The following is a 20,438-nucleotide window of genomic DNA, read 5'->3' as shown; positions in this document are numbered from 1 at the left end:
AAACAATGTTTTAACTTTTAATATTAATTTACTAATTAATTGACACAATGTCAGTTAGAGGGGTGCAGTGCTCGGACTGAGAGATGTGGCAGGTCCGGGAAGCTTCCAGCGCCCCGGATGGCTTCATCTGCAGAAAGTGCACCCAACTGGAGCTCCTCACAGACCGCATGGTTCGGTTGGAGCAGCAATCGGATGCACTTAGGAGCATGCAGGTGGCGGAAAGTGTCATAGATAGCAGTTATATAAATGTGGTCACACCCAAGGTGCAGGCAGAGAAATGGGTGACCACCAGAAAGGGCAGGCAGTCAGTGCAGGAATCCCCTGTGGTTGTCCCCCTCTCGAACAGGTATACCCCTTTGGATACTGTCGGGGGGGATAGCCTATCAGGGGAAAACAGCAGCAGCCAGAGCAGTGGCACCACGGCTGGCTCTGATGTTCAGAAGGGAGGGTAAAAGCGCAGACGAGCAATAGTAATAGGGGACTCTATAGTCAGGGGCACAGATAGGCGCTTCTGTGGACGTGAAAGAGACTCCAGGATGGTATGTTGCCTCCCTGGTGCCAGGGTCCAGGATGTCTCCAAACGGGTAGAGGGAATCCTGAAGGGGGAGGGCAAACAGGCAGAGGTCGTTGTACATATTGGTACTAACGACATAGGAAGGGGCATGAGGTCCTGCAGCAGGAGTTCAGGGAGCTAGGCAGAAAGTTAAAAGACAGGACCTCTAGGGTTGTAATCTCGGGATTACTCCCTGTGCCACGTGCCAGTGAGGCTAGAAAAAGGAAGATAGTGCAGCTAAACACGTGGCTAAACAGCTGGTGTAGGAGGGAGGGTTTCCGTTATCTGGACCACTGGGAGCTCTTGCGGGGCAGGTGTGACCTATATAAGGACGGGTTGCATCTAAACGGGAGAGGCATAAATATCCTGGCCGCGAGGTTTGCTAGTGTCACACGGGAGGGTTTAAACTAGTATGGCGGGGAGTGGGCACGGGAGCAATAGGTCAGAAGGTGAGAGCATTGAGGGAGAACTAGGGAATAGGGACAGTGTGGCTCTGAGGCAGAGCAGACAGGGAGAAGTTGCTGAACACAGCGGGTCTGGTGGCCTGAAGTGCATATGTTTTAATGCAAGAAGTATTACGGGTAAGGCAGATGAACTTAGAGCTCGAATTAGTACTTGGAACTATGATGTTGTTGCCATTGCAGAGACCTGGTTGAGGGAAGGGCAGGATTGGCAGCTAAACGTTCCAGGTTTTAGATGTTTCAGGCGGGATAGAGGGGGATGTAAAAGGGGTGGCGGAGTTGCTCTACTGGTTAGGGAGAATATCACAGCTGTACTACGGGAGGACACCTCAGAGGGCAGTGAAGCTATATGGGTAGAGATCAGGAATAAGAAGGGTGCAGTCACAATGTTGGGGGTTTACTACAGTCCTCCCAACAGCCAGCGGGAGATAGAGGAGCAGATAGGGAGACAGATTTTGGAAAAGAGTAAAAACAACAGGGCTGTGGTGATGGGAGACTTCAACTTCCCCAATATTGACTGGGACTCACTTAGTGCCAGGGGCTTAGACAGGGCAGAGTTTGTAAGGAGCATCCAGGAGGGCTTCTTAAAACAATATGTGGACAGTCCAACTAGGGAAGGGGCGGTACTGGACCTGCTATTGGGGAATTACCCCGGCCAGGTGGTAGAAGTTTCAGTAGGGGAGCATTTCGGGAACAGTGACCACAATTCAGTAAGTTTTAAAGTGCTGGTGTACAAGGATAAGAGTGGTCCTAGGATGAATGTGCTAAATTAGGGGAAGGCTAATTATAACAATATTAGGCGGGAACTGAAGAACATAGATTGGGGGCGGATGTTTGAGGGCAAATCAACATCTGACATGTGGGAGGCTTTCAAGTGTCAGTTGAAAGGAATTCAGGACCGGCATGTTCCTGTGAGGAAGAAGGATAAATACGGCAATTTTCGGGAACCTTACGAGAGATATTGTAGGCCTCGTCAAAAAGAAAAAGGAGGCATTTGTCAGGGTTAAAAGGCTGGGAACAGACGAAGCCTGTGTGGAATATAAGGAAAGTAGGAAGGAACTTAAGCAAGGAGTCAGGAGGGCTAGAAGGGGTCACGAAAGGTCATTGGCAAATAGGGTTAAGGAAAATCCCAAGGCTTTTTACACGTACATAAAACGCAAGAGGGTAGCCAGGGAAAGGGTTGGCCCACTGAAGGATAGGCAAGGGAATCTATGTGTGGAGCCAGAGGAAATGGGCGAGGTACTAAATGAATACTTTGCATCAGTATTCACCAAAGAGAAGGAATTGGTAGATGTTGAGTCTGGAGAAGGGTGTGTCGATAGCCTGGGTCACATTGAGATCCAAAAAGACGAGGTGTTGGGTGTCTTGAAAAATATTAAGGTAGATAAGTCCCCAGGGCCTGATGCGATCTACCCCAGAATACTGAAGGAGGCAAGAGAGGAAATTGCTGAGGCTTTGACAGGAATCTTTGGATCCTCACTGTCTTCAGGTGATGTCCCGGAGGACTGGAGAATAGCCAATGTTGTTCCTCAAAAGGTGAAGTCACACGGGATCAGGGGTGAGCTGGCAAGGTGGATACAGAACTGGCTAGGTCATAGAAGGCAGAGAGTAGCAATGGAAGGATGCTTTTCTAATTGGAGGGCTGTGACCAGTGGTGTTCCACAGTGATCAGTGCTGGGACCTTTGCTCTTTGTAGTATATATAAATGACTTGGAGGAAAATGTAACTGGTCTGATTCGTAAGTTTGCAGACGACACAAAGGTTGGTGGAATTGCGGATAGCGATGAGGACAGCAGGATTTAGATTGTTTGGAGACTTGGGCGGAGAGATGGCAGATGGAGCTTAATCCGGACAAATGTGAGGTAAAGCATTTTGGAAGGTCTAATGCAGGTAGGGAATATACAGTGAATGGTAGAACCCTCAAGAGTATTGAAGGTCCGAGGGATCTAGGTATACAGGTCACTGAAAGGGGCAACACAGGTGGAGAAGGTAGTCAAGAAGGCATACGGCATGCTTGCCTTCATTGGCCGGGGCATTGAGTATAAGAATTGGCAAGTCATGTTGCAGCTGTATAGAACCTTAGTTAGGCCACACTTGGAGTATAGTGTTCAATTCTGGTTGCCACACTACCAGAAGGATGTGGAGGCTCTAGAGAGGGTGCAGAAGAGATTTACCAGAATGTTGCCTGGTATGGAGGGCATTAGCTATGAGGAGCGGTTGAATAAACTCGGTTTGTTCTCACTGGAACAAAGGAGGTTGAGGGGCGACCTGATAGAGGTCTACAAAATTATGAGGGGCATAGACAGAGTGGATAGTCAGAGGCTTTTCCCCAGGGTAGAGGGGTCAATTACTAGGGGGCATAGGTTTAAGGTGAGAGGGGCAAGGTCTAGAGTAGATGTACGAGGGTAGTGGGTGCCTGGAACTCGCTGCCGGAGGTGGTGGAAGCAGGGACGAGTGACATTTAAGGGGCATCTTGACAAATACATGAATAGGGTGGGAATAGAGGGATACGGATCCAGGAAGTGTAGAAGATTGTAGTTTAGTCGGGCAGCATGGTCGGCACGGGCTTGGAGGGCCGAAGGGCCTGTTCCTGTGCTGTACATTTCTTTGTAATACTCCAAATGGGGTCTGACCAGAGCCTTATACAGCCTTAGAAGTACATCCCTTGTCTTGTATTCAAGCCCTCTTGACATGTTAACATTGCATTTGCCTTCCTAACTGCCGACTGAACCTGCAAGTTAACCCTCAGAGAATCTTGAACGTGGACACACAAGTCCCTTTGTGCTTCATGGCAGGCTGGTGCAAAAGATTAGATCACATGGGGTCAGGGGTGAACTAGCTGGATGGATCCAGAACTGGCTTGGCCATAGAAGACGGATGATAGAAGCAGAAGGGTGCTTTTCCAAATGGAGGACTGTAACTGGTGGTGTTCCACAGGGATCAGTACTGGGACCTCTGCTCTTTGTAATATATATAACTGACTTGGAAGAAAACGTAGTGGGTCTGATTAGCAAGTTTGCAGAAGATACTAAGATTGCAGGAGTTGCGGATAGTGATGGAGATTGTCAGAGAATACAGCAGGATAGAGATAGGCTGCAATATTGGGCAGAGAAATGGCAGATGGAATTTAACCCGAAGGAATGCGAGGTGATGCATTTTTGTAGATCCAATTCAAGTGGGAGTTATAAAATAAATGGCAGAACCATCAGGAGCATAGAGACACAGAGAGATCTGGACGTGCAGGTCCACAGATCCTTAAAAGTGGCAGCACAGGTATCGAGTATAAAAGCTCGAAAATTATGTTAGTTGTATAGACCGTTGGTCAGGCCACATTTGGAATACTGTGTCCAATTCTGGTCAACGCACTACCAGAAGAACGTGGAGGCTTTGGAGAGAGTACAGAAAAGGTTTACCAGCATGTTGCCTGATATGGAGGGTATAAGCTAGGAGGTGAGATTGAAAAAACTGGGATTGTTCTCCCAAGAGAGCGGGGCGACCTGATAGAAGTTTATAAAATTATTAGGGTGAACAGTTGGAGGCTTTTTCCCAGGGCGGAAATGACAATTACCGGGACACAAGTTCAAGGTGAGGTGGGGTAGGTTCAGTGGAGGTGTGCGGGGGAAGTTTTTACACAGAGGGTGGTGGTGGCCTGGAATGCACGGCCAGGTGAGGTGGGTGAGGCAGATACATTCGCGACCTTTAAGACTTATCTGGATAGGCCCATGAACTGAGGGGGTACAGAAGGATACAGGCAGTTGGTCTCGATGGAACATGTCATCGGCACTGGCTTGCACCGAAGGGCCTGATTCTGTGCTGTATTGTTCCTTGTTCTTTGCTCGGTTTCCTAAGCATCTCCCCATTTAAAAAATAGCCTATGCCTCCATTCCTCCTTCCAAAGTGCAGACCTCACATTTTTCCACATTGTATTCCATCTGCCACTTCTTTGCCCACTTTCCGAGCCTGTCCAAGTCCTTCTGCAGCCCGCCTGCTTGCTCAATACCCTCTACAAATCTTTATATCATCATGAACCTGTTGCAGTTACATATCCAACAATGGAATCAAATTGAAGACACCAGTTAAACTGGTCACGGTACACATGGCAAATGATGCTCAATGGGCTTGGCTCCAGGATAAAACGTTCACCCTGGTTAAAATATTAGCAACAGTAAAAGAAAGACTGCAACAAATTAAAAACGATCTACCTAGGCCCACTCCCCCACCCTATCCCCGTAATCCCACCCAACCTTTGGACACTTAGGGGCAATTTAGGATCGCCAATCCACCTAACCTGCACATCTTTGGACTGGAAATCGGAGCACCCGGAGGAAACCCACGCACACACACGGAGTAAGTGCAAACTCCGCACAGATAGTCACCCGAAACATATTCTCCAGTTCATGCTTTTTCACCCTCTCGCTGTTCTGCAAGTTTCAATGTGATCCTCCCTCATCCTTCTAAACTCCTTCGGATGATTCGGGATACTGAGGCCCTGGTCAAAAACAAGGAGGAGGCATATGATACACATAGACAGCTGGGATCAAGTGGATCCCTTGAAGAGTGTAAAGGTTGTCGGAGTAGAGTTAAGAGAGAAATCAAGAGGGCAAAAGGGGGACATAGGTTGCTTTGGCAGATCATAGAATTTAGTGCAGAAGGAGGCCATTCGGCCCATCGAGTCTGCACCGGCCCTTGGAAAGAGCATCCTATCTGAGTCCACACCTCCACCCTATCCCCGTAACCCCACCTCGCCTTTTTGGACACTAAAGGCAATTTAACATGGCCAATCCACCTAACCCGCACATCTTTAGACTGTGGGAGATAAGGCAAAGGAGAATCCAATGAGCTTCTACAAATACATAAAGGGCAAAAGAGTAACAAGGGAGAGGGTAGGGCCTCTTAAGGATCTACAAGATCATCTATGTGCGGATCCACAAGTGATGGGGGAGATTTTAAATCAATATTTCTCATTGGTATTTACTGTTGAGAAAGGCATGACTGTTAGGGAGCTTGGGGAAATAAATAATGATGTCTTGAGGAGTGTACATATTACAGAGAAGGAGGTGCTGGAAGTCGTAAAGCGCATCAAGGTAGATAAATCCCCGGGACTGGATGAAATGTATCCCAGGACGTTGTGGGAGGCGAGGGAGGAAATTGCCGGCCCCCGAGCTGAGATATTTGAATCATCGACATCCACAGGAGAGGTGCCTGAAGATTGGAGGGTAGCAAATGTTGTGCCCTTGTTTAAGAAGGGCTGTAGGGAAAAGCCTGGGAATTACAAACCGGTGGGCCTACTGTCTGTAGTGGGTAAATTGTTAGAAGGTGCTCGGAGATACAGGATCTACAGGCATTTAGAGAGGCAAGGACTGATTAGGGACAGTCAGCATGGCTTTGAGAGTGGAAAATCATGTCTTACAAATTTCATAAGTTTTTTGAAGGGGTAATCAAGAAGGTAGATGAGGGCAGTGCAGTCAACGTTATCTACATGGACCTTGGCAAGGTCTTTGACAAGGTACCGCATGGTAGGTTGTTGCAAAAGGTTAAATCTCAGGGAATCCAGGGTGAGGTAGCCAATTGGATACAAAATTGGCTTGACAAGAGAAGACAAAGAGTGGCTGCAGAGGGTTGTTTTTCAAACTGGAGGCCTGTGACCAGCGGTGTGCCTCAGGGATCAGTGCTGGGTCCACTGGTATTTGTTATTGATATGAATGATTTGGATCAGAATTTAGGAGGCATGGTTCGTACGTTTGCAGATGACAGCAAGATTGGTGGCATAGTGGACAGCGAAGAATGTTATCTAGGATTGCAACAGGATCTTGATCAATTGGGCCAGTGGGCCGATGAATGGCAGATGGAGTTTAATTTAGATAAATGTGAGGTGATGCATTTTGGTAGATCGAATCAGAGCAGAACCTACTCAGTTAATGGTGGGGAGCTGGGGAGAATTATAGAACAAAGAGATCTAGGAATACAGGTTCGTAGCTCCTTGAAAGGGAGTCACAGGTGGACAGGGGGGTGAAGAAGGCATTCAGCATGCTTGGTTTCATTGGTCAGAATATTGAATGCAGGAGTTGGGACGTCTTGTTGAAGTTGTACAAGACATTAGTAAAGCCACACATGGAATACTGTGTTCAGTTCTGGTCACCCCATTATAGGAAGGATATTGATAAACCAGGAAGCATGCAGAAAAGATTTACTAGGATGCTACCAGGACTTAATGGCTTGAGTTATAAGGGTAGGCTGGATTGACTGGGACATTTTTCCCTGGAGCGTAGGAGGCTTAGGGGTGATCTTATCGAGGTCTATAAAATAACGAGGGGCATAGATAGGGGAGATAGTCGGCATCTTTTCCCAAAGGTAGGCGATTCTAAAACTTAAGGTGGCGGGGGGGGGGGGGGGGGGGGGGGGGGGGGGGGGGGGGGGGGGTGCTGATACAAAAGGATCCAGAGGGGCAATTTTTTCACACAGAGGATGGTGAGTGTCTGGAACGAGCTGTCAAAGGCAGTGGTAGAGACGGGTACAATTTTGTCTTTTAAAAAGCAGTTAGAGAGTTTTGGGGAAAACTGGTTATAGGGGGATATGGACCATATGTGGGGAGTTGGGACTAGCTGTGGTAAAAACTGGGTGGTATGGACAGGTTGGGCCAAAGAGCCTGTTTCCATGCTGTAAACATTTCTGACTCTTATGACCCATGACATCATGTCCAGACTGATCATCATTTTGAACACTTGTGCTAAAACCCTAGCTACTCCAGTCTCTCCACGTAATTGAAGTTTCTCATGCTTCGTAATTTTCCAGTAACTATCATGTCCCCTCTTCATCTACTTAAAGTAGGAGTGGAATTCCAATTAACTGGTAACAGTACACAAATTATTTATGCATATAAAACATGACAACAATGATTGTTTTAAAATCTGTTGAGTCGGACGCAGTCCTTGGTCTATAGAATAGGTGCAGACAAGTGGTGATGGAAAGTTGGATGTGCACCGCGGTGAGGAACAGGAACCTGCTAAATCCCACAACACATGAAGCATTTTCCACCCTTTCAAAACCCACTGGTATTGTCACCGGAACACACACGTTTACACCAAATACTTTCAGCTGGTTCAGTCAACGCCATTCTTGCCTCTTGAGTTAGATGATGGGGTTCAAATTCCACTTCAAGCATTAAATCTAGGCAGATACTGGCAGCTGCACTGGGAGAATTCTGCACTGTTAGTGGTGCCATCAAACCGTGTTTCTCAGGAGTGATTAGACCATTTAAATGGTTCCCTTTCCCAAGTCATCAACACTTTCCTCCTCAGGAAACCCCAAGCTCGATCCCTCTTCCCTCGCAAATTACTGCCCCATTTTCAGTCTGCACAGTGCCCGTTTGTCCCACAGGTTCACATTTGAATCATTCCTTTTTTTTTTACTATAAATATGGAGTACCCAATTATTTGTTTTCAATTAAGGGCAATTTAACGTGGCCAATCCACCTGCCCTGCACATCTTTGGGGGAGAATGTGCAAACTCCACACCGACAGTGACCCGGGTCCTCAGCGTCATAGGCAACAGTGCTAACCACTGCACAACCATGCCATTCACATTTGAAGTCTTACAACACCAGGTTAAAGTCCAACAGGTTTGTTTCGATGTCACTAGCTTTCGGAGCGCTGCTCCTTCCTCAGGTGAATGAAGAGGTGAGGTATCTCACCTGAGGAAGGAGCAGCGCTCCGAAAGCTAGTGACATCGAAACAAACCTGTTGGACTTTAACCTGGTGTTGTAAGACTTCGTACTGTGCTCACCCCAGTCCAATGCCGGCATCTCCACATCATGATTCACATTTGAATCATTCCAATCAGGTTTCCATCGCTGTCATGGCACTGATATGGATCCAACCAGATTCAGAACTGGCATCTTCCCTGATAGTGGTCACAGTAAATTCTCTCTCCTCATTCTCAACCGCTCTGCGGTCTTTGACACAATTTATCGCACCACCCACTTTCATGGCCGACCCTCCACTGCCCTGTTTTAAGGGCTGTTGTTGGCTCACAACCCCACCACTAGTAGCAGTGTTAACGTGAGCCTACTTGTAACATTAATAAAGATTATTATTATTTTGTATTGTCAGCCTGGTTTTCCGACAACCAGTTCTCGATGAAGCCCAGTCTCCTCTAGGTTAAAATTGGGAAGATCAAAGATACCGACACAAATTATATCATCTTTCCTGGCCACTGTTTTAGGAGGAACCAGACATTTTTATAATCCCTGGTTCCTGTATAAATCCGAACTGAGTTTCAACCCCCACATCCACTCAATCGCCAAATCTATTGACTTAACCTCCATAACATCATTCACCTTTGACCCAATTATTCCTATAATCCTCCCTATCTCTGCTATCTCTATAACCTCCTCCAGCTCCTACAACCCTCCCTACCTCTGTAACCTCCACCAACCCCTACAACCCTCCCTATCTCTGTAATCTCCTCCAGCCCCTACAACACTCCCTATATCCGTAACGTCCTTCAGCCCCACATCCTTCCCCATGTCTGTAATGCCCTCAGCCCCACAAACCTCCCAATCTCTGTAACCTCCTCGAGCCCCAACACACTCCATCGCTGTAATATCCCCCAGCCCCTACAACCCTCCCTATCTCTGTACCCTCTCCAGCCCCTACAACACTCCCCATCTCTGTAATCTCCTCCAGCCCCCAGAAACCTCCCTATCCCTGGAACCTCTAATCCTTCCCGTCAGTTCTCCAGGCTCTAGCACATCTCTGTTCCGCTTGGTGATTGTGCCTTCAGGCACCTCAACCTCATGTGCTGGAGTTGTCTTTCCAGAACCCTTCAGTATCTGCAGTTCAATCTCAGCCTATAATAGCCACACTCCTCTGACAGCCATCGTGTTGATGTCTCCTAATATTGGGCAGCATGGTAACACAGTGGTTAACACAGTTGCTTCACAGCTCCAGGGTCCCAGGTTCGATTCCTAGCTTGGGTCACTGTCTGTGCGGAGTGTGCACATTCTCCCCGTGTCTGCGCGGGTTTCCTCCGGGTGCTCCGGTTTCCTCCCACAGTCCACAGATGTGCAGGTTAGGTGGATTGGTCATGATAAATTGCCCTTCGTGTCCAAAAAGGTGAGGTGGGGTTACTGGGTTACAGGGATAGGGTGGAGGTGTGGGCTTGGGTAGGGTGCTCAAGTAAGGTGCTCTTTCCACAGGCCGGTGCAGACTCGATGGGCTGAATGGCCTCCTTCTGCACTGTAAATTCTATGATTATATGATCTCTTCCTCTGGTTCACTGTCCAATGTTGCTTTGTACTACACGTTACACATCTTGTGAGCTGTCTGCAATATTTTTAAAGACACTCTGTTACATTAAAGTTGTTTTATTACTGTAAGTTGGCACTGAAGAATCTGAAACTTATGCACATCCTGGCAACGATTGCTTTTCCCTAGGAAGATCAGCCAGGTAATGTTTCCTGTTATTGCTTTTCTGCCGATTATTCTTTTCAAAAGCAAAAGGCCTCGGCATTTCAAATACATAAAATATTAATAGAGGAAAGATAACTTCCTCATTACATCAGTTACCATGAATAACCAAGCTTTTGTTACAAAATCCGACTGACACTTATCAAGCATTATTCTAAGCTACCATTATGCATAAACGGATTCTGGGGGGTAAGTTACGGAGCAGCAATGGGTAATTGCTGGGACATGGCTTCAAATCCAACTAGGGCAACTGGTGGAATTTAAATTCATGAACAAATTTGGAATATAAAGCTGGCCTCAGTAATGGTGACCAATTGTTATAAAAACCCATCTGGTTCACTGCCTTTGTGGGAAGGAAATCTGCCAACGGGTCTGGCCTACACAATGTGACACCAGACCCACAGTAATGTAGTCGCCTCGGATGGCGATGAGGACTGTCAGAGGATACAGCAGGATTTAGATCGTTTGGAGACTTGGGGATTGAGATGGCAGATGGAGTTTAATCCGGACAAATGTGAGGTAATGCATTTTGGAAGTTCTAATGCAGGTAGGGAATATACAGTGAATGGTAGAACCCTCAAGAGTATTGAAGGTCCGAGGGATCTAGGTGTACAGGTCACTGAAAGGGGCAACACAGGTGGAGAAGGTAGTCAAGAAGGCATACGGCATGCTTGCCTTCATTGTCCGGGGCATTGACTGTACAAATTGGCACGTCATGTTGCAGCTGTATAGAACCTTAGTTAGGCCACACTTGGCGTATAGTGTTCAATTCTGGTCGCCACACTACCAGAAGGATGTGGAGGCTTTAGAGAGGGTGCAGAAAAGATTTATCAGGATGTTGCCTGGTATGGAGGGCATTAGCTATGAGGAGCGGTTGAATAAACCCGGTTTGTTCTCACTGGAACGACGGATGTTGAGGGGCGACCTGATAGAGGTCTACAAAATTATGAGGGGCATAGACAGAGTGGATAGTCAGAGGCTTTTCCCCAGGGTAGAGGGGTCAATTACTAGAGGGCATAGATTTAAGGTGCGAAGGGCAAGTTTTTTTTACAGAGAGGGTGGTGGGTGCCTGGAACTCGCTGCCGGAGGAGGTGGTGGAAGCAGGGACGATAGTGACATTTAAGGGGCATCTTGACAAATACATGAATAGGATGGGAATAGAGGGATACGGACCCTGGAAGTGTAGAAGATTGTAGTTTAGTCGGGCAGTATGGTCGCACGGGCTTGGAGGGCCGAAGGGCCTGTTCCTGTGCTGTACATTTCTTTGTTCTTTGTTTGTTCGGAAATAACCTAGCACACTATTTGGCGGCAATTAGGGATGGGCAACAAATGCTTGCCTTGCCAGCGATGCCCTCATCCCAGGAAAGAATAAAGAAAACAAACTATGGCTGATCGTGACTCAATTTTGGTGTTGCCTTTGAAACTACAGCTGACTACATTCCTTCTCACTGGCCAGTGAGTCACAGACTGCACCAAATCCTTCATAGGTTTCTGACAGAACACTGAATCAAATATTCCTACAGTGCAGAATGAGGCCATTTGGCCCATCGAGTCTGCACCGACCCTCTGAAAGAGCACCCTACCTAGGCCCACTCACCCGCCCAATCCCCGTAACCCCACCAAACCTTTTGGACACTAAGGGGCAATTTATCATCGCCAATCCACTTAACCTGCACATCTTTAAACTGAGGGGGGAAACCGGAGCACCGGGAGGAAACCCACACAGATACGGGGAGAAAGTGCAAATGCCACGCAGTCACCCCAATGCCAGAATTGAACCCGGGTCCCTGGCGCTGTGAGGCAGCACTGCTAACCACCGTGCCACCCTTTCGAATCATTTGAACTTTTATGTCAGAAGTGATGGCTGAATCATAAATATTACTGTCACCTAATTTAATGCAGAATAATTTGCATTTATATAGTGCCTTTAACATAGTAAAACATCCCAACGAGAATTATCAAATAAAATTTGGCAGAGTCACATTAGGAGATATTAGGGCAGGTGACCAAAGCTTTGTCAATGAGGGAGGTCTTAATGTGATGTGGAGGTTTAGGGAGCGGATTCTCCTGCTTCATGCTCTGGTAGCTGAAGGCATAGCCACCAATATTGCAGCAATTAAACCTAGGGGTGCACAAGAGGCCAGAATTAGAGATTTGAGAGGATTGTGGGGCTGGAGGAGGTTACAAAGATAGGGAGAGGTGACATCACACAGGGATTTGAAAACAGGGATGAGGAATTCAAATCTGAGGCAGTCAGACTGGGAACCAATTTCCCGATCAGGGTAACGCTGTTGATGTGGTGCACAGGACTTTCAGGAGTCATTCGATACAGTGCCACACAACATATGTTTGAGAAACGTTGCAGCTCATGGAATAAAATGGACAGTAGCAACATGGATACAAAATTGGTAATGATCAATCAATGTTTTTCAGGCTGGTGTTCCCCAGGGGTCGGTATTGTACATTTGCTTTTCCTGATATATATCAATGATTTAGATTTTGGTGTGTAGGGGGCAATTTCAAAGTTTGTGGATGTAAAGAGTTTGTGAAGAGGACAGTATACAACTTCAAAAGGTCATGGACAAGTTTGTGGCGTTGGCAGCGAGGTGACAGGTTCAATGTGGGGAAGTGTGAAGTGATGCATTTCGGTAGGAAGAACATGGAGGGACAATATAAAATAAGGGGTAAAATTCTAAATGCGATGCAGGAGCAGAGAGACTTGGGTGTATCTGTGCAGAGACCATTGAAGGTGACAGGACAGGTGGGGAGAGCAGTTAATATAGCAGAGAGTATTCTGGGCTTTATTATAATAATAATCTTTATTATTGTCACAAGTAGGCTTCCATTAACACTGCAATAATAATAATCAATAATAATCGCTTATTGTCACAAGTAGGCTTCAATGAAGTTACTGTGAAAAGCTCCTACTCGCCACATTCCGGCGCCTGTTTGGGGAGGGCAAGGAAGAATTCAGAAATGTCCAATTCACCTAACAAACATGTTTTTTGGGAATTGTGGGAGGAAACCAGAGCACCCAGAGGAAACCCACGCAAACACGGGGAGAACATGTAGACTCCGCACAGACAGTGACCCAAGGCAGGAATCGAACCCGTGTCCCTGGTGCTGTGAAGCCACAGTGCTAACCATTGTGCTACTGTGCTGCATAACAGGGGCAGAGAGTACAAGAGTAAGGAGGTTATGCTGAATATCAACAAGACAGTAGTTAGACTTCAGCTGGAATATTGTGTACAGTTCTGGGAATCACACTGTAGGACGTGAACACATTGGAGAGAGAGAGGTGAGGTTTACAAGAATGGTTCCAGGGATGAGAAACTTCAGTTATGAGGATAGATTGGAGAGGTTGGGACTGTTCTCCTTGGAGAGAAGGCCGAGAGGAGATTTGATCGAGATGTTCAAAATCACAAGGGGCTGGACAGAGTAGATCGGGATAAATTGTTCCTGCTTGTGAAAAGAACAAGACTGGAAGTGTAATGGAAGCAGGTTCAAAGAAGAACAAAGAACAGTACAACACAGGAACAGGCCCTTCGGCCCAAGACTGTGCTGGTCATGCTGCCCGTCTAAACTAAAAACTTCTGCACTTCCGGCGTCCATATCACTCTATTATTTATTAATAATAAATCCCATCCTATTCATATATTTGGCAAAATGCCCCTTAAACGTCACTATCGTATCTGTTTCCACCACCTCCTCCGGCAGCGAGTCCCAGGCACTCACCAACCACTTGCGTAAAAAAACTTCCCTCGCACATCTTCCCAAAATTTTTCCCCCTCGCACCTTAAATCTACGTCCCTTAGTAATTGACTTTTCCACCCTGGGAAAAAGCATCTGACTATCCACTCTGTCCATGCCACTCAATCTTGTAAACCTCTATCAGGACGCCCCTCAACCTCCGTTGTTCCAGTGAAAATAATCTTGAGTTTATCCAAACTCTCCTCATAGCTAATACCCTCCACACCAGGCAACATCCTGATAAACCCCTTCTGTACCCTCTCCAAAGCCTCCAAATCGTTTTGGTAGTGTGGCGACCAGAATTGTACACAATATTCCAAATGTGGCCTAACCAAGGTTCTGTACAGCTGCAACATGACTTGCCAATTTTTATATTCAATGCCCCGACCGATGAAGGCCAGCATGCCGTATGCCTTTTTCACCACCTTATCCGCATGCGTTGCCACTTTCAATGGGCTGTGGACCTGTACGCACAGATCCCTGTCTGTCAATACTCTTAAGGGTACTGCTATTTACTGTATAATTCCCACCTGTATTAGACCTTCCAAAATGCATTACCTCACATTTGTCTGGATTAAACTTCATCTGCCATCTCTCCGCCAAGTCTCCAAACGATCTATATCCAATTGTATCCTCTGACAATCCTCTTCACTATCCACAATTCCACCAATCTTTGTGTTGTTCGCAAACTTACCAGTTTCATTTTCCTCCAAATAATTTATATATACTACGAACAAAGGTCCCAGAACTGATCCCTGTGGAATGCCATTAGTCACAGCCCTCCATTCAGAAACGCACCCTTCCACTGCTACCCTTTGTCTTCTACGATTGAGCCAGTTCTGTATCCATCTTGCCAGCTCACCTTTGATCCCATGTGAGTTCACTTTTTGTACCAGTTTACCTTGAGGGACCTTGTCAAAGGCCTTACTGAAGTCCACGTAGACAACATCCACTGCCCTACCTTCAATCATCGTCGTCACTTCCTTGAAAAACTCGATCAAGTTTGTTAGACACGACCTCCCCGTCACAATAACACGCTGCTTATCGCTAATAATTCCATTTGTTTCCATACATGGGTAAACCCTGTCCTTAAGAATCTTTTCCAATAAATTCCCGGCTACTGACATAAGGCTCACCGACCTATAATTTCCTGAATTACCCGTTACCCTTCTTAAACAAAGGAACAACATTGGCTATTCTCCAGTCCTCTGGGACCTCACCTTTAGCCAATGAGGATATGAAGATTTTCTCAAGGCCCCAACAATTTCCTCCCTTGCCGCCCTCAGTATTCTGGGGTAGATCCCATCACGCCCTGGGGATTTATCTACCTTAATGCTTTTTGATGCACAACACCTCCTCCTTTTTTGACATTTACATGACCCAGACTATCTACACACCCTTCCCCAGACTCATTATCCACCAAATCCTTCAATCGAGGCATTCAAGAGGGCATTAGATGATGATTTGAATAGAAATAATGTGCAGGGGTATGGGGAACAGGCCGGGGAATGGCACTAAGTCACGATGTTCGTTTGGAGAGTCCAATACAGACACAATGGACCGAATGGCCTCCTTCTGCACCATAACAATTCTGTGAAGGTCAGTAAACACAAGGGTGAGTGGAATGACTAAGCTGGAATATGGGATTCGAATCGGTCATTCCAACTGAGGAACAAGCACTGGCACAGATCCGATAGTTCGTGTAGCTTCCTTCTGCACAGCACTTTCAAGAATGTTGTAAACGTCACGATAGATTTATAAAGTGCCCAAGTTTTTGTTTTTATCGCCCATTTAACTGTACATCATAGAAGCTCTCAGCTGACAGAAAGAACTTTAACATATGGTCCCATTCATTTACATACAGCTCAAGTTGCTGATAAGAATGGGTCTTGCTGTTCGGACTCAGAATTTGTATGCATATCATAGATTATCATAGAATTTACAGTACAGAAGGAGGCCATTCGGCCCATCGAGTCTGCACCAGCTCTTGGAAAGAGCACCCTACCCAAGGTCAACACCATATACCCATAACCCAGTAACTCCACCCAACACGAAGGGCAATTTTGGACACTAAGGGCAATTGATCATGGCCAATCCACCTAACCTGCATATCTTTGGACAGTGGGAGGAAACCGGAGCACCCGGAGGAAACCCACGCACACACGGGGAGGGTGTGCAGACTCCGCACAGACAGTGATCCAAGTCGGAATCGAACCTGGGACCCTGGAGCTGTGAAGCAATTGTGCTATCCACAAGGCTACCGTGCTGCCCAATATCAGTCAGGACTGAACGGGTGGGACTCTCACCTCTGGATCAGAAAGTTCTGGGTTCAAGACCCACTCCAGAGATTTAAGCTGACAGCCCAGAGTAGCACAGATATCGTTGTGGGAAATGTTAAAATGAGGCCCTGCATATTTCCTTGGGTGGATGCAAAAGTTCCCCAGGTGCTATCGTCAAGAAGAGGAGAATTATCCTGGGTGACCCTGCCAATATTAACCCTATAACCAATGCTGGTCATCGTCACACAACTTTGTGACATCTTGCTGCGTGCAAATCACTGCTGCGTTTCATATGTGCAGGGTGGCATGGTGAGGGCAGCATCGTGGTTAGCACTGATGCTTCACAGCGCCGAGGTCCCAGGTTCGATCCCGGCCCCGGGTCACTGGCCGTGTGGAGTTTGCACATTCTCCCAGTGTCTGCGTGGGTTTCACCCCCACAACACAAAGGTGTGCAGGGTAGGTGGATTGGCTACGCTAAATTGCCCCTTAATTGGAAAAACAAAAAAATTGGATACTGTAAATCTATTTTTAAAAAACAATGACTGTGCTTCAAAAGTACCTCATTGGCTGGAAAGTGCTAGTGACATCCTGAGGTCATTAAAGGTGCTACACAAATTCTTTCTTTCATCAACCAACGAGGTAACAGTGCTTAAGACAACCTTTTCCAAACCACCAGGCCCAAGAAATTTAAACAGACCAGTTAATAAAATAGGACTGATTTTTAGAGATTAGAGGCAGACCACAGGTTCAAAACATTTGCTGCAGATCCAGATACATAGAAAATAGGAGGAGGCCATTCATTATGATCATGACTGATCATCCAACTCAATAGACTAATCCCACTCCCCCCCCCCCTCCACATCCTTTGATCCCTTTGTGCTGTATCTAACTGCTTCTTGAAAACATGCAATGTTTTGGACTCAACTACTTCCTGTGGTAACAAATTCCACAGGCCAAGCCCTCTCTGGGTGAAGAAATTTCCCCTCATCCCTGTCCTCAATGGTCTACCCCGAATCCTCAGACTGTGACCACTGCTTCTGGACACACCCACCATCGGGAACATCCTTCCTGCATCGACCCTGTCCAATCCTGTTAGAATTTTGTAGGTTTCATTGAGAACCCCCTCATTCTTCTGAACTCCAGCGAATGCAACCCTAACCAACTCAATCTCTCCTCATTTCTCAGTGCCGCATTTATAACCTCGCACTTCTCCAAATTATTCTGCATCTGCTATTCATTTACCCACTCACTCAACTTGTCTAAAAACACTGAAGAATCTCTGCATCCTCCTCATAGCTCACCCTCCCACCCAACTTGGTGTCATCTGCAAATTTGGGACATATTACATTGTGTCCCGTCATCCAAAACACAGTGAATAGCTGGGGTCCTAGCACCGATCCCCGTGGGACCCCACTAGCCACTTCCTGAAAAAGACCCGCCCTTCTTTTTTAATAAATTTAGAGTATCCAATTATTTTTGTTCCAATTAAGGGGCAATTTAGCATGGCCAATCACCTACCTACTTCTGAAAGTCCAAATATACCACATCCACTGGCGCCCCCCTCGTCAACCCAACCAGTTGTATCCTCAAACAATTCCAGTCGATCTGTCGAACATAATTTCCCCTTCATAAATCTTTGGGTTGTGGGGGTGAGACCCACGCAGACACGGGGATAATGTGCAAACTCCACACAGATAGTGACCTGGGACCGGGATCGAACCTGGTCTCAGCGCCGTAGGCAGCAGTGCTAAGCACAGAGCCACCGCGCCGCCCTACTCTTGGTTTCCTGTCAGCCAACCAGTTTTCTATCCATCTCAGTACACTTCCCCCAATCCCATGCGCTTTAGTTTTACACGCTAATCTCTTACGAGGGGCTTTGTGAAAAACCTTCTGAAAGTCCAAATATACCACATCCACTGGCTCCCCCTCGTCAACCCAACCAGTTGTATCCTCAAACAATTTCAGTAGATTTGTCGAGCATAATTTCCCCTTCATAAATCCATGCCGACTCTGTCCGATCCTGCCTCTGTTCTTCAAGTGCTCTGCTATAAAATCTTTGATAATGGATTCTAGAATTTTCCCACTACCGACATCAGGCTTAATGTCTATAATTCCCTGTTTTCTCTCCACCTCCCTTTTTAAATAGTGGAGTTACTTTAGCCACCCTCCAATCTGCAGGAACTGTTCCAGAGTCTATAGAAATCCCGGAAGATGACCACCAATGTATCCACTATTTCTAGAGCCATTTCCTTCAGTACCTTGGGATGTAGATTATCAGACTCTGGGGATTTATCTGCTTCAATCCCATCAATTTCCCCCACACCATTTCTCAACTAATATTGATCTCCTTCAGTCCTCCAAATTCAGTTAAACCCTGCATTACCTAACATTTCTGGCATCTGATTTGTGAAGACAGAACCAAAGTATGTGTTTAGTTGCTCAGCCATTTCTTTCTCCCTATTATTACATTCCCCTGTTTCTGACTGTAAGGGACCTACATTTGTCTTCACCAATCTTTTTCTCTTCACGTACCTATAGAAACTTTTACTGAGCAGTTTTTATGTTTCCTGCAAGCTTACTCTCTTACTCTATTTTCTCCTCCTTAATCAATCCTTGGTCCTTCTTTGCGAAATTCTAAACTGCTCCCAATCCTCGGACCTGTTGTATTTCTTGGCCAGTTTGTATGCTCCTTCCTTGGATCGAATACTATCTCTAATTTCCCTTGTAAGCCATGGATTAGCCCTCTTACCCATTTTGCTTTTGCGCCACTCAGGAGTAAACAGTTGTTGCAGTTCCCCCATGCGCTCCTTGAATGTTTGCCATTGCCTATCCACTGTCATCCCTTTAAGTAATTTTCCCAATCTATCATAGCCAACTCACGCTTCATACCATCATAGTCCTTTATTAAGATTCAGGACCCTAGTCTTAGATTCAACTACTTCACTATCCAGCTTGATGGAAAATTCTATCATATTATGGTCGCCCATCCCCTAGTTGTCTCGACAACTAGATTGCCAATTATTCCATTCTCATTACACAGTACCCAGTCTAGGGTGGCCTGTTCTCTAGTTGGTTCCTCACGTATTGGTCCAGAAAATCATCCTAAAAATACTCCAGGAACTCCTCTCTACAGTATTGTGGCTAATTTAATTTTCCCAATCATATGCAGATTAAAATCAATCATAATTACAGATGTTCCTTTATCATATGCATCTCTAATTTCTGTTTAATTGCATTCCCAACATCACCACTGCAGTTGGGGGTGTATATACGCCGCTCACTAATTTCTTTGCCCTTGGTGTTTCTCAATTCTACCCATACAGAGTCCACATTATTGGAGCTAAGGCCCTTCCTCACAGTTGCATTATTTTCCTCTTTAACCAGAAATGCCATTCTACCGCTTTACCTTTTATTCTGTCCTTCCTAAATACTGAATACCCCTGGATGTTCAGTTCCCATCCCTGGTCACCCTGCAGCCACGTCTCCAGAATCCCATTTATATATACCCGTTACATCTATTTGCCAGGTTGTGAACCAAACTGAAGCACAGGTCATGATCCGGAGCCAGGGCGCGATCCGGTGGGAACGCCGATACCTGGTGCATACGCAATGACCAATTTTATATACCGTGAATGGAGCACATGCCATGATCAGGTGCACGCATCATGCCCAAATGTATACGGCATGACCCAGAGAACACATTGGGATCTGGTGCACATGCCCTGTGCACACGATGCAATCTGGAAAATTCAGCTGCTGTTGCGATTGTGGTTGAGGTTTAACTGACATTCTTAACACCAGAAGTTTAAGCAATGTCCTCACTCTGCCACTTTCCAGTTTTAAATAATTTAAGATAAAACTTCACTTATTCGTGCCCAGTGCAGCAATGATCATGTATTTTGTCTCAGTTCATAGTTAGTTGAGAAAG

The sequence above is a fragment of the Scyliorhinus torazame genome, chromosome 5, assembly GCF_047496885.1.
Source record: "Scyliorhinus torazame isolate Kashiwa2021f chromosome 5, sScyTor2.1, whole genome shotgun sequence".
NCBI lineage: Eukaryota > Metazoa > Chordata > Chondrichthyes > Carcharhiniformes > Scyliorhinidae > Scyliorhinus > Scyliorhinus torazame.
The sequence above is the reverse complement of the archived record's forward strand: the minus strand, read 5'-3'. Positions refer to the sequence as shown.